Here is a 12,353-nt window from a genome sequence, read left to right as displayed (position 1 = left end):
CCGGTCTTCCCCCCTCGTGGCTCAGAAGCGAGGGGCGGTGGCAGCCGCCTGGGCCTTGCTGGTTCCCCCCCCGTGACTCAGAAGCGAGGGCCAGCGGCAGCCGCCTCGGCCTTGCTGGTCTCCCCCCCTCCGAAGCGAGGCCCAGCAGCTTGCAGGCGCCCAGGCCTCACTAGCCCCCCTCGCCCAGCTCCGAAGCGGCGGCGGCAGCAGTGAGGACGGCTGCAGAGTGTTCCCTGCGCATGCGCAGGGGATGCTCTGTCACTTTCGGGGGGATTTAAGTTTCCCCCTGCTCTTTTTTTTACAGGTTTCAGATTTTTGTGCACACCTGGGGACTGCCCCAAGTGTGCACAAACATCTCCCTCCCCCCCAGGTGCCCCCGATGTGCGGACATAAGTATCCACACGCAGGGGGCGACTTCGGTATTAGATATATAGATACCACTGACTTCATTAACAAAAATTGGTTAGTCAAACTTTCAGTGCAATGTTCTTGAGGAAGTTTCCACATAAATTAAAGCACTAAATATATATAAATCTCAATAGGCAAGAAGACAGAGGCAACCGAAAATAAACCAAAATTCACAGCAAACATAATAAAACTGACGGATGATAAAACAACCAAATAAAGAGGCTAACAGTGTGATCCTAAACAGCTCTACTCAGAATTCTCCTCAGGTCTGTTCATTGGAGTTAACTTCCAGGAAAGTGTTCTTAGGATTGCATTGTAAGTTCTATATATAAAGGGGAATGAAGAAACAATGAGAAAAACACACATTAAATTAAATTCCGAGGGGGAGGGAATAAATGGTTTTGCCTGGCATCTCAAATTTAAAATGCTGTATGTATTATGAACCACCAAATCATTTTCGATTCATGTTGAGGCTGCGAATTAATCACCTCCCAAAATCCTATCATTAACAGCCTTGCCGTGGCTAACTTTATTGAGTCAATCCATCTCATATTAGTTCTTCCTCTTTTCCTACTGCTTTCAACTTTTCCTAGCATTATTGCCTTCTCATAATGTGACCGAAATACCACAGCCTCAGTTTAATCATTTTACCTTCTATGGAAAATTCAGGGTTGATTTGATCTAGAACCCACTTTGTCTTTTTAGAGTTCCACGGTATTCAAAACACTCTCTTCCAACACCACATTTCAAATGAATCAATTTTCTTCCTGTCAGCTTTCTTCACTGTCTAGCTTTCTTATACATTCATAGTAACGGGCAATACCATAGTATGAATTATCTTGATCTTGGTCTTCAGCAGCTCTTCTTTACACTTAAGGATCTTTTCTAGTTCCTTTATGGAAGCTCTTCTACACTCAAAATCATTCTGATTTGTTGGCTTACAGTCTCCTCTATAGAACTTTTGAAATATGTGCACATGCTTCTTCAACAAACTGGCAATAAAGCTTTTGCTTTGGTCTTAGGAAGAGCAAGAGCACATCTGAAAAAATAAAACAGATATATCCCCCCAGCATGTAGACATGCATCCACACACACAAATCTAGTATTGGTCATTCCAGACGAACCAGCCTCCTTCAACTTTACAAATCATTGAAGGTACATTAGTCTTCTTTGTGAAGGTTGATGGGGGGGGGGAAGTGTTGTTTCAGTGCTGTGCTGATGAGACGTGCAAGACCGGCCCATCTAACAAGAGCCAAATAAGATAGGGAGAGCTTCTACTAACATGAAAGATGGGCACAATTGAAGTCTAGGTTGCCATCCATATTTCTCGAGGTCTTGCCTTCCCATATCTTAGGGAATTTGTAACATTCCTACCTGCTGATATTTTCTTGGGACCTGCAGTCCTAAAGCAGGAAAGATGGCAGACTTTCTACAAGGGATGATTGCAAAATCCTTCCAGATCAGACTTCATGACTGAATCTAAGTCCTTCTCCTGTATACCAGTCTAATTACATCTAGTGATCAGGTCAACCAATTTTGCACTCTCCCCACCCATTTTCCTTCAGAGTCTGTAGAGACTCCAGAAAGTGTGGAAAAACAAAAACTGAATACCTTATGCGAGACCTTTGATTCAGGGATTATGGGAAGGGTTTCTGGTGTCTGACGGCTGCGGACACCAAAGAAAACCAACTTCTTCTGAGCTTACTGGGTATACATTTCCATTATTCACATATTATTGGAAAAATGAACTGAGACTGTGATCATATGCACAATTAGACCCGCCATAGGTGTGAACGCTGGGCGGATTTAAAGGGTGTGATCAGACAACATCTGGAAAGTGCCCCGCAGCCATCTGCAACGCGTTCTGCTCCACTGCAGAAGCAGAGTTAAAAGACACCAGGAGAAATCCAGTAGAAAACAGGTTGTGACAGGCCACGGATGAACTTTCCCCTGTCTGATCGCTCCAGCACACTCTCATGGCGTTGGGATGGATTCATGTTCAGAAACTCTGAATGAAATCTCCCAGGATAAATTATCCATAGAGGACCACCACAATAAAGAATATATGATAGGTCTGAGGCTTCCGGTCTGGCTAAGATGGAGGACTGAAGCGTTTCGCGATCGTGCGAAGCGAGCGACGGCCACTTTTGACAGTTTGGGCAATATACAGCCCAACGCATCACTCCCCAGCGAGGGGGGGGGACAAGCAGGCAGCAGCGCCCTAGAGGGAGTGTGAGGTTGGCGTAATCCAGCTTCGGAAGAAGCTGAATTGGGCTTTGACCTCCTCCCACGAAGAAGGCAAGTGCCAAGCAACTCTATAGTGGCCGATCGAGCCGGGCTACCGGCATAAATTCTTCGTCAGCAGACTTCTTTGAAGAAGGACAACAACTGTGAGTTAAAAGAAACAATGCGAAACCCGTTTTGAACGTGCTAGATAACAAAAACGTGCCGCTTACCTGAACTGAGTTTGGAGTCAATTTGAATTAAGCGGTTGAGCGGAAAATGAATAGTAAATCCCAGAAATCCGATTCCGGAGAGAAAAAAGTTGATTGAAGCCTTTAAAAACTGTAAAAACGTTTATTGTTTAACATTCCTGTGGTGAAGATGGAGCCGTGTGCGCAACTGTAAAATCGAAACTCACGAACAATAGCGTGGGAAGAGCAGGCTGGTGTCACAAAGAAAGAGGTCCGTGTGATACATCCAGGAAGTTGAATTCCTAGACGGGCATGAGAATGAGAACTTAAAAGAAAAAATGATGGAAGTGATAACGGCTTTTCTGGGCGAGGAGGAAGGGTCAATGGACTCAGACTTTGATTTGATTTATAGAGTGAACTCCAGAATTGCAGAAAAGAAGAATTTACCAAGGGATGTAATTGTACAATTTGTAACAAGATCAATAACAGAGGAGATATTCAAGAAGCAATTCAACGTCCCTTTTGTAATAGAGGGAAACAAAATTATGGTGATGAGAGAACTCCCAAGAACAATACTGCAAGACAGGAAAAGGTATAAATCCTTGGCGGACAAACTCAGAGCTTTGAGCATCAGATATAGATGGGAGATTCCACAAGGTTTATCCTTTACGTATCAAGGTGGGAGGATTCAGATCAGATCGATGATGGACTTTTATAAATTTAAGGCGGACAATGCGGACGTCTTTGGAGAACTTTAAAATAAAACGCATAATGGAGTACAAATTGTTGTCATGGAATGTTAATGGATTAAATTCACCAAACAAGAGGAAAAGAATCAATCATTGGATACAGAAACAGAAATGCAACGTGATATGCTTGCAAGAAACACATATTAGAAAACAGGATATAAAATATTTAAAGAATGCTTTATTTGGAATTGAATTTTGTTCTGCGGCCTCAAACAAGAAAAAAGGAGTTGTGACATATGTGAAGAAGGAGTTACAACCTACAGAAATTTTTAAGGACATAGATGGCAGATACGTGGGTGTGGAATTAATGATTCAGCAGAAAAAAACATTGTTGATCAACGTGTACGCACCCAATGGAGCAAAGGAAAAATTTTTTAAGGATATAACTGACCAATTACAACAATTGACTTATGAGCAAGTTATTATGGCCGGAGACTTTAATGGGACAATAGATCGTCTAGACAGAAAACCACAAAAGGACAACGAATTCAGCGGAAAATTGCCAAAGAATTTTTTTGAATTAGTTAAGCAAGAAAAATTAGAAGATGTTTGGAGGAAATGGAACCCGATGCAGAAAGACTTTACTTTTTATTCCAATAGACATTGCTCTTTTTCCAGAATTGATATGATTTGGATGTCTGAAGAATTATCAATGAAAACACATAAGACTGAAATTTTGCCAAGATGTAATTCAGATCACAATCCGGTGGTATGGAGTTCCACAGAAAGGAAAAAACCCTTTCTGTGGAGGATTAATGAAGACTTGTTGGATAAGAAAACGGTAATTGAGATGTTAAAGGAAGAAACGAAACAATTCTTTCAACAAAATTTAAATAAAGAAACACCGATACAGATTGTATGGGATGCTTATAAAGCGGTGATGAGAGGAATTCTCATCTCGCAAAACGTGAAGCAAAAAAAGGAAAAACTTCAAAAACAAACAGAAGTGTTAGAAAAAATTGCTCAGAAAGAAAAGGAATTAAAAAAGAAGCCTGGAAAAAAGCAAATTATTAAAGAATTAAAGTTGCTGAAGGAACAACTGAATGAGACTTGGAATCAGGAAATGTATTGGAATTTAAAGAAGTTACAACAGAAATCTTTTGAAGGGGCGAACAAACCGGGAAAATACTTAGCTTGGCAACTTAAGGCTAGAAGAGAGAGAAGAATGATAACCAAAATAATAGAAGATGGAAAAGAGTTCGTTGATCCTAATGGAATAAAGAGATGTTTCTTCAAGTATTATGCTAAACTATTCCAAACAACTAGAGTTGATCTTGAGAAGATTAAAACATATTTAAAGGAGATTCCACTACCAAAAATAAGTAAGGAATACAAAGATTTATTAAATGGTCCAATTCAAAAAGAAGAAGTGATGAAGGCAATAGAAGAGACAAAGTTGGGGAAGGCGCCTGGGCCGGACGGATTTACAGCGAAATTCTACAAAAAGATGAAAGAAGAAATTTCCCCGGTCCTGGAAGCTTTAACCAACGAAATAAGAGAAAACAAAAAGGTGCCGGACTCATGGAAAGAAGCAATTATTTCTTTGATTCCAAAGGAAGGACAAGATTCAACAAATGTAAAGAACTACAGGCCAATATCTCTTTTGAACAACGATTATAAAATCTTTGCAAAAATTATTGCAGAAAGGGTGAAAAACTATTTACAAACGGTAATTTCTGAAGATCAAGCGGGCTTTTTACCCAAAAGGCAGATTAGAGACAATGTAAGAATAGTAATGGACGCAATTGAATATTATGAAAAGCACCCAGAAAAAGAAGTAGCTTTTCTGTTTGTTGATGCAGAAAAAGCTTTTGACAATCTTAATTGGAATTTTATGCACCAGATGATGGAAAAGATTGAAGCGGGACAACATTTTAGAAATTGTATTGAAGCTATCTATTCTGAACAAAGAGCTAAAATAAATGTGAATAAAGAACTGACAGATAACTTCAAAGTACAGAAAGGAACAAGGCAAGGTTGTCCGTTATCACCGTTATTATTTATCTGGGTATTGGAAATACTTTTACAAAAAATACAGTACGATCAAGAAATAAAGGGCTTGACACATAAAGGACACCAATACAAATATCGAGCATTTGCAGACGATGTAATGTTTATGGTGGAAAACCCAACAGAAAAATTGACATTGCTTTTTCAAAAAATAAAGGAGTTTGGAGAATTGGCCGGCTTTTACGTAAATAAGAATAAAACAAAACTTATATGTAAAAACATGATCAAACAAAAACAAGTGGAACTACAAGAACTGGTACAATGTGAAGTAGTTAAAAAAACAAAATACCTTGGAATTGAATTAACGGCAAAAAATATAGACCTATATAAGAATAATTATGAGAAATTATGGACTAAGCTGACTCAAGATTTTAAGAAATGGGATAAAATGAACTTATCACTGATGGGAAGAATATCAGTTATAAAAATGAATGTCCTACCACGTTTGATGTTCCTGTTCCAAACAATACCAATTCTGCATAAAACGGATTTGTTGGCCAAGTGGCAACAAGAGTTGTCAAAATTTGTTTGGGCAGGCAAGAAACCAAGGATCAAAATGAAAATACTTTGTGATGCCAAAGAAAGAGGAGGTCTACAAATGCCAAATCTTAGACTATATTATGAAGCGGTTTGTCTAACATGGATGGATCAATGGGTGAAGCTTGAAAATGACAGATTGTTGGGGTTGGAAGGGCATGATTGTAGATTTGGCTGGCATGCATATTTATGGTATGACAAGATAAAAATGGACAGTTTTTTTAAACTTCACTTGGTGAGAAAAGCTTTGTATATGGTATGGACAAGATATAAGAAGTACCAGAGTGACTTAAGACCATTGTGGATTGTACCAGTAGAAGTGTTGATATCTTACTCAAGACAGCGAGGTAGAGACTGGTTGCCATATAGAGATTTAATTAAAAAAGAGGGAACAGAGTGGGTAATGAAAAAGCAGAATGAAATTGAATATGAATATGAGTGGTTGAAATATATGCAGATTTATGATCTTTTTAGATCTGACAAAAAAAACTATGGTTTTAGAGAGGAAAAAAATGAAATTGAAAAGGTTTGGGAGAGTGGAGGAGGAAAAAATATTTCTAAAATGTATAAGGTGTTGTTAAAATGGTATACTGAAGATGAAACTGTTAAAGAACAAATGTTAAAATGGGCTATTAATATGAATAAGGAAGTGGCTATGGAAACCTGGGAATATTTGTGGAAAAATTCTATTAAGATCTCGACATGTACTAATGTTAAAGAAAATTGTTATAAGATGATGTATAGGTGGTACATGACACCTAAGAAAATTGCAAATATGAATCAAAATATGTCAAACAAATGCTGGAAATGTAAGAGGCATGAGGGCTCATTTTATCATATGTGGTGGACTTGTGAGAAAGCTGTAGACTTTTGGACAAAAGTCCACAATGAAATGCAAAAAATATTGAAATGTTCTTTTAAAAAAGCACCGGAAATTCTGCTTTTGGGACTTAAAATGGAAGAAGTCAATACGACTAAAAAGACTTTACTCTGGTACCTGATAGTGACAGCGAGAATGATTTATGCTCAGTTTTGGAAGACAGAAAAGGTACCAGAGGTTGAAGAATGGATACAAAAAGTTCTGTTCATGGCACAAATGGATAAGATTACAAAAAAACTGAATAACAAAGAAGACGATGAGTTTTTTGGAGAATGGAATGACTTTAAAATGTATCTGGAAAAGAACTGGGATGTGAAACAAAACTTAATATGTTTAGATCAATATTAAGTCAAATGATGTTATCTTTAGATTGTAATGATGAGAAACTGATATTGTTGATGATATGAAGTAATTTGGAGCAGGGGTGGAAGCATTGTGGGAAGCCATTGGAGGGAGGGGAGGAACTGGGAATGGGGTAGACAATTGATAGAATGAAATGTTTTATATGTTGTATTCCTGAGAAAATAAAATTTGTTTACCAAAAAAAAAAAAAAAAAGAATATATGATAGGTCTGGGAATAGAGAATCTGTGCCATAAGGCATGAACCCCAGCTCTATAACAAGATACAAGCTAGAGCTGCGGGGGTTGCATTTGTAACCTAGCCATAGGCAGGACTGCAGCAGTAGAAGCCATGTATCCCAAAAGGTGCACAGTCTTCTGAAGCTATTGGAACCAGTGAGATCTGAACTGCCTCACCAAGTCAATCATAGCCTTCCAGGAGGTAGAAAACCCTCCCCCACTAGGGAATCTAGCATAGCTCCGATAAATTGCACCCTCTGAGATGGGACTAATAGTGATTTATCCCAATTTACCAGGAATCTTAATCTTTGACAGGTCTCCAAGACAAGAGTACAATGTCTCAACAATCAGTCCTTGGAATCCACCATCACCAACTAATCATCTAAGTAAGGGACTATATGGCAATGCCGCAACAGCAATAACTGAGGCTAAACACTTAGCAAATACCCTGGGTGCAGTGGCTATACCAAAGGGTAGGACAGTGTACTGAAAAACTCATTTCCCACATGAAAAAGAACTTGCAATGTTGAAGTTGGATAGAAACATGAAAATAGGCATCCTTCAAATAAAAAACAATGAACCCAAAAAATTATAATTGTAAAATCAAAGGAATGGACACCACATGGAACTTTGAAACATGAAGAAAAATGTTTAATTTTCTGAGTTTAAAATAGGTCTAAGTCCCCCATCTTTCTTATCTACTAAGAACATATGAGAGAAGAAACCCTCTGATGCCTGAGACACAGTAACCTCCTCTTTGGAGCCCTTGTTAATTAAAGAGGCCAAAGCCTGGGCAAGACCAAAGCTACTTGGTTGGATACCCTGAAAGATAAAGAGCAAAGGGGAATAGACTTAAATTCTAATCTGTAACCAAATCTAACTATTGACAAAACCCACTCATTAGAGCTTACAGCCTCCCAGGCTGCAACAAAGTAAGCCAGCCTGTCCTTGAACTGGGCTGGCAGTGATCCTAGTCAGAAGGATGACTTTTGGGATGAAGTTGCTTCTGATTTGACCTAGGTTGATTAGAACCCTTATGTCTATGGTAACCCTGTTGTGGGGTAAATGGCTTAGGGGTAGGATACTGAAACCCTGAAGGGCCAGAAAAACACTAGGCCCTTTGATACAGATGCTAGGACTGTCTTACAAAGGATGAGGGCGAATGTGAGACTCCTAGGGACTTGGGTGTCCACTTGTTCTTCTTTATAAGTGAAAGTATCTCTTCTGTCTTGGAAGAGAAGAGAGCAGAACCTTCAAAAGGTAAATCTTCAAACACTGGGAGAGCAATAATCCCAGGAATAGAGGTAATTCAGAATCTTATCTTTGGGCTTGTGCTCGGAGGTAATTACTTCTATCTCAAGAGACTGGGCCATACAAATAATCTGTTCTCCAAACATTTGGAGATCCTCTGTGGGAGACACCAGAGATGGCTCACCTACCCTCTTGTCTGGGTTCAGATACCATGTTGTGTCAGATCCATCGGATTCAATTGCTATTTCTTCTCTCATTGCAGGAATAGGAGAACGCAGCCTGTGCGACATGGTGGCTGAAGGTGGATATGAAGACTCCTGATGAGGGTACTGATATAAACTCATAACCCTGGAGCTTGCAAAGTCGTCACCCCATTCCTCCAAATATCCCACATAGATCATGTAGGGATATGAAGGCCACTGCATAGGTGGTTGGGGCTGAGACAACAGAATTGTGGCCATTTGTTCCAGATCAGACTCACGTGGAACTTGGCCATGTGGTAACCCAGTATCCCCATCCCCATCAGAGATAGAAACAGGTGGAGATACTGGACCCAGAGATGGGATCCTGGGCTTCTCTTACAAGGTTGGCGTTGGCTCAGGAGTGCAGGTGTGAGCTTTTGCTTTGTCTTGCCTTTAGCCTTCTTAGCTCAGAAGAGGTGTGATGAGCCCAAGGGTAGTGTGATCGAGATTAGATCCACTGAGACATGGATCTGGGAGGCGGAGCCAAATACATCGATTCTTAAGACGAGGAATTGGGAACTTAATTGCTGCCTTACGTTTTGGTGCTCTATCTCCTCAAGCTTTAGGGGTGAAGCACTGGCAGGCCTTACATATGGAGATACTATGCCCTTCACCCAAACAGAACAGATAGAGGCCATTTTCGACAGTTTGGGTCATTTTCGCTTCACATGGGGAGCACTTCTTGAAAAGAGTTAATAATGCTTTCTAAGGCCCTTTTGACTTTGCACTCCAGGATGTCTGACTCGAGGTCAGTGATTACACGGTCATGGTTGTCAATGAGATTGAGGTCCTTCTTAAGAACATAAGAGATGCCAATATTGGATCAGGCCAAAGGCCCATCCAGTCCAACACTCTGTATCACACAGTGGCCAGAAATACCAGTGCCATCAGGAGGTCCACCAGTGGGGCCAGGACATTAGAAACCATCCCACTGTTGACCTCCCCAAGCACCAAGATGACAGAGCATCACTTGCCCCAGAGTCCCTATCTATACCTTGTGGCTAATAGCCACTGATGGACCTCTGCTCCATATGCTTATCTAATTCCCTTTTGAAGCCATCCATGCTTGTAGCTGCCACCACTTCCTGTGGCAGTGAATTCCAAGTGTTAATCACGCTTTGGGTGAAGAAGTACTTCCTTTTATCCGTTCTAACCCGACCGCTCAGCAATTTCATGGAGTGCCCACGAGTTCTTGTATTGTGAGAAAGGGAGAAAAGTACCTCTTTCTCTACCTGCTCTTTCCCATGCATAATCTTATAAACCTCAATCATGTCACCCCTCAGTCGTTGTTTCTCCAAGCTAAAGAGCCCTAAGCGCCTTAACCTTTCCTCATAGGGAAAGTGTTCCAACCCTTTTATCATTCGAGTTGCCCTTTTCTGCACTTTTTCCAAAGCTATAATATCCTTTTTAAGGTGTGGTGACCAGAATTGCACTCAGTATTCCAGATGAGGTCGCACCATTGATTTATATAGCGGCATTATGATATTGGCTGATCTGTTTACAATACCCTTCCTAATAATCCCCAGCATAGCATTGGCCTTCTTTATTGCAGTCACACACTGTCTCGACATTTTCAGTGAGTTATCTACTACAACTCCAAGATCTCTCTCTTGATCAGTCTCTGCCAGTTCAGACCCCATCAACGTGTATTTATATTTAGGATTTTTGGCTCCAATGTGCATCACCTTGCACTTGGCCACATTGAACCCCATTTGCCATGTTGACGCCCACTCGCCCAACTTTGACAGATCCCTTTGGAGTGCCTCACAATCCTCACTGGTTTTCACCACCCTGAACAACTTCGTATCATCCGCAAATTTAGCCACTTCACTGCTTACTCCCAACTCCAAATCATTAATGAACAAGTTAAAAAGCAGTGGACCAAGTACTGATCCCTGCGGTACCCCACTGCTTACCCCCCTCCACTGAGAGAACTGCCCATTTATACTCACTCTCTGTTTTCTATTAATTAGCCAGTTTTTGATCCATAAAAGGACTTGTCCTTTTATCCCATGATTTTTGAGCTTACTTAGGAGCCTTTGATGAGGAACTTTATCAAAAGCTTTCTGGAAGTCAAGGTAAACAATATCTATTGGATCCCCCTTGTCCACATGTTTGTTCACCCCCTCAAAGAACATTAACAGGTTAGTGAGACAAGATCTTCCCTTACAGAACCCATGTTGAGTCTGCCTCAATAGGTTTTGTTCATCTATGTGCCTACTAATTCTTTCCTTAATAATGGTTTCCACCAATTTACCCGGTATCGACGTCAGACTGACTGGCCTGTAATTTCCCGGATCTCCTCTGGAACCCTTTTTAAAGATGGGAGTGACATTAGCTACCTTCCAGTCCTCAGGAATGGAGGCTGATTTTAAGGAGAGATTACATATTTTTGTCAGGAGATCCACAAGTTCACAATTGAGTTCTTTCAGAACTCTTGGATGTATGCCATCTGGGCCTGGTGATTTATCAGTTTTTAAGTTGTTTATCAGTTTTAGGACCTCCTCTCTCGTCACCTCAATCTGACTCAGGTCTTTCAACACCCCTCCCGAACTCAGCGGCTCTGGAGTGGGCAAGCACCTCTCATCTTCCACAGTGAAGACGGAGGCAAAAAATGCATTTAGCTTCTCAGCCATTTCCCTATCATCCTTCAGTACTCCTTTTACCCCTTGGTCATCCAAGGGCCCCACTGCCTCCCTGGCTGGTTTCCTGCTTCTAATGTATTTGAAGAAAGTTTTATTGTTGGTCTTTACATTTTTTGCTATATGCTCCTCATATTCCCTTTTTGCCTGCCTGACCACAGACTTGCATTTTATTTGCCATAGCCTGTGTTCTGTTTTATCAGCCTCACTGTGACTAGCTTTCCACCGCTTAAAGGAATCCTTTTTACCTTTTACAGCTTCCATTACTTTGTTTGTTAACCATGTAGGCTTTTTCTTATACCTGTTTGTGCCTTTCCTAACCTGCGGAATATATTTTATTTGAGCTTCTAGAATTGTAGTTTTAAACAGTTTCCAAGCTTCCCCAATGGTTTTGACCCTTTCTACTTTTCCCTTCAGTTTCCTCCCCACATGTCCCCTCATATCAGAAAAATTACCCCTTTTAAAGTTAAAAGTGGTTGTGTGAGTCTTTTTGGCCAATTCCCTATTTGTACAAATGTTGAACTCAACAACATTATGATCACTGTTCCCAAGCGGTGCAATCACTTTTACATCTCTCACCAGGTCTTGAGTGTTACTTAGGACCAAATCAAGGATCGCCTCTCCCCTGGTAGGTTCCATG

This window comes from Gekko japonicus, unplaced genomic scaffold (genome assembly GCF_001447785.1).
Source record: "Gekko japonicus isolate JY-2015 unplaced genomic scaffold, Gekko_japonicus_V1.1 scaffold2031, whole genome shotgun sequence".
Lineage (NCBI taxonomy): Eukaryota > Metazoa > Chordata > Lepidosauria > Squamata > Gekkonidae > Gekko > Gekko japonicus.
The sequence above is the reverse complement of the archived record's forward strand: the minus strand, read 5'-3'. Positions refer to the sequence as shown.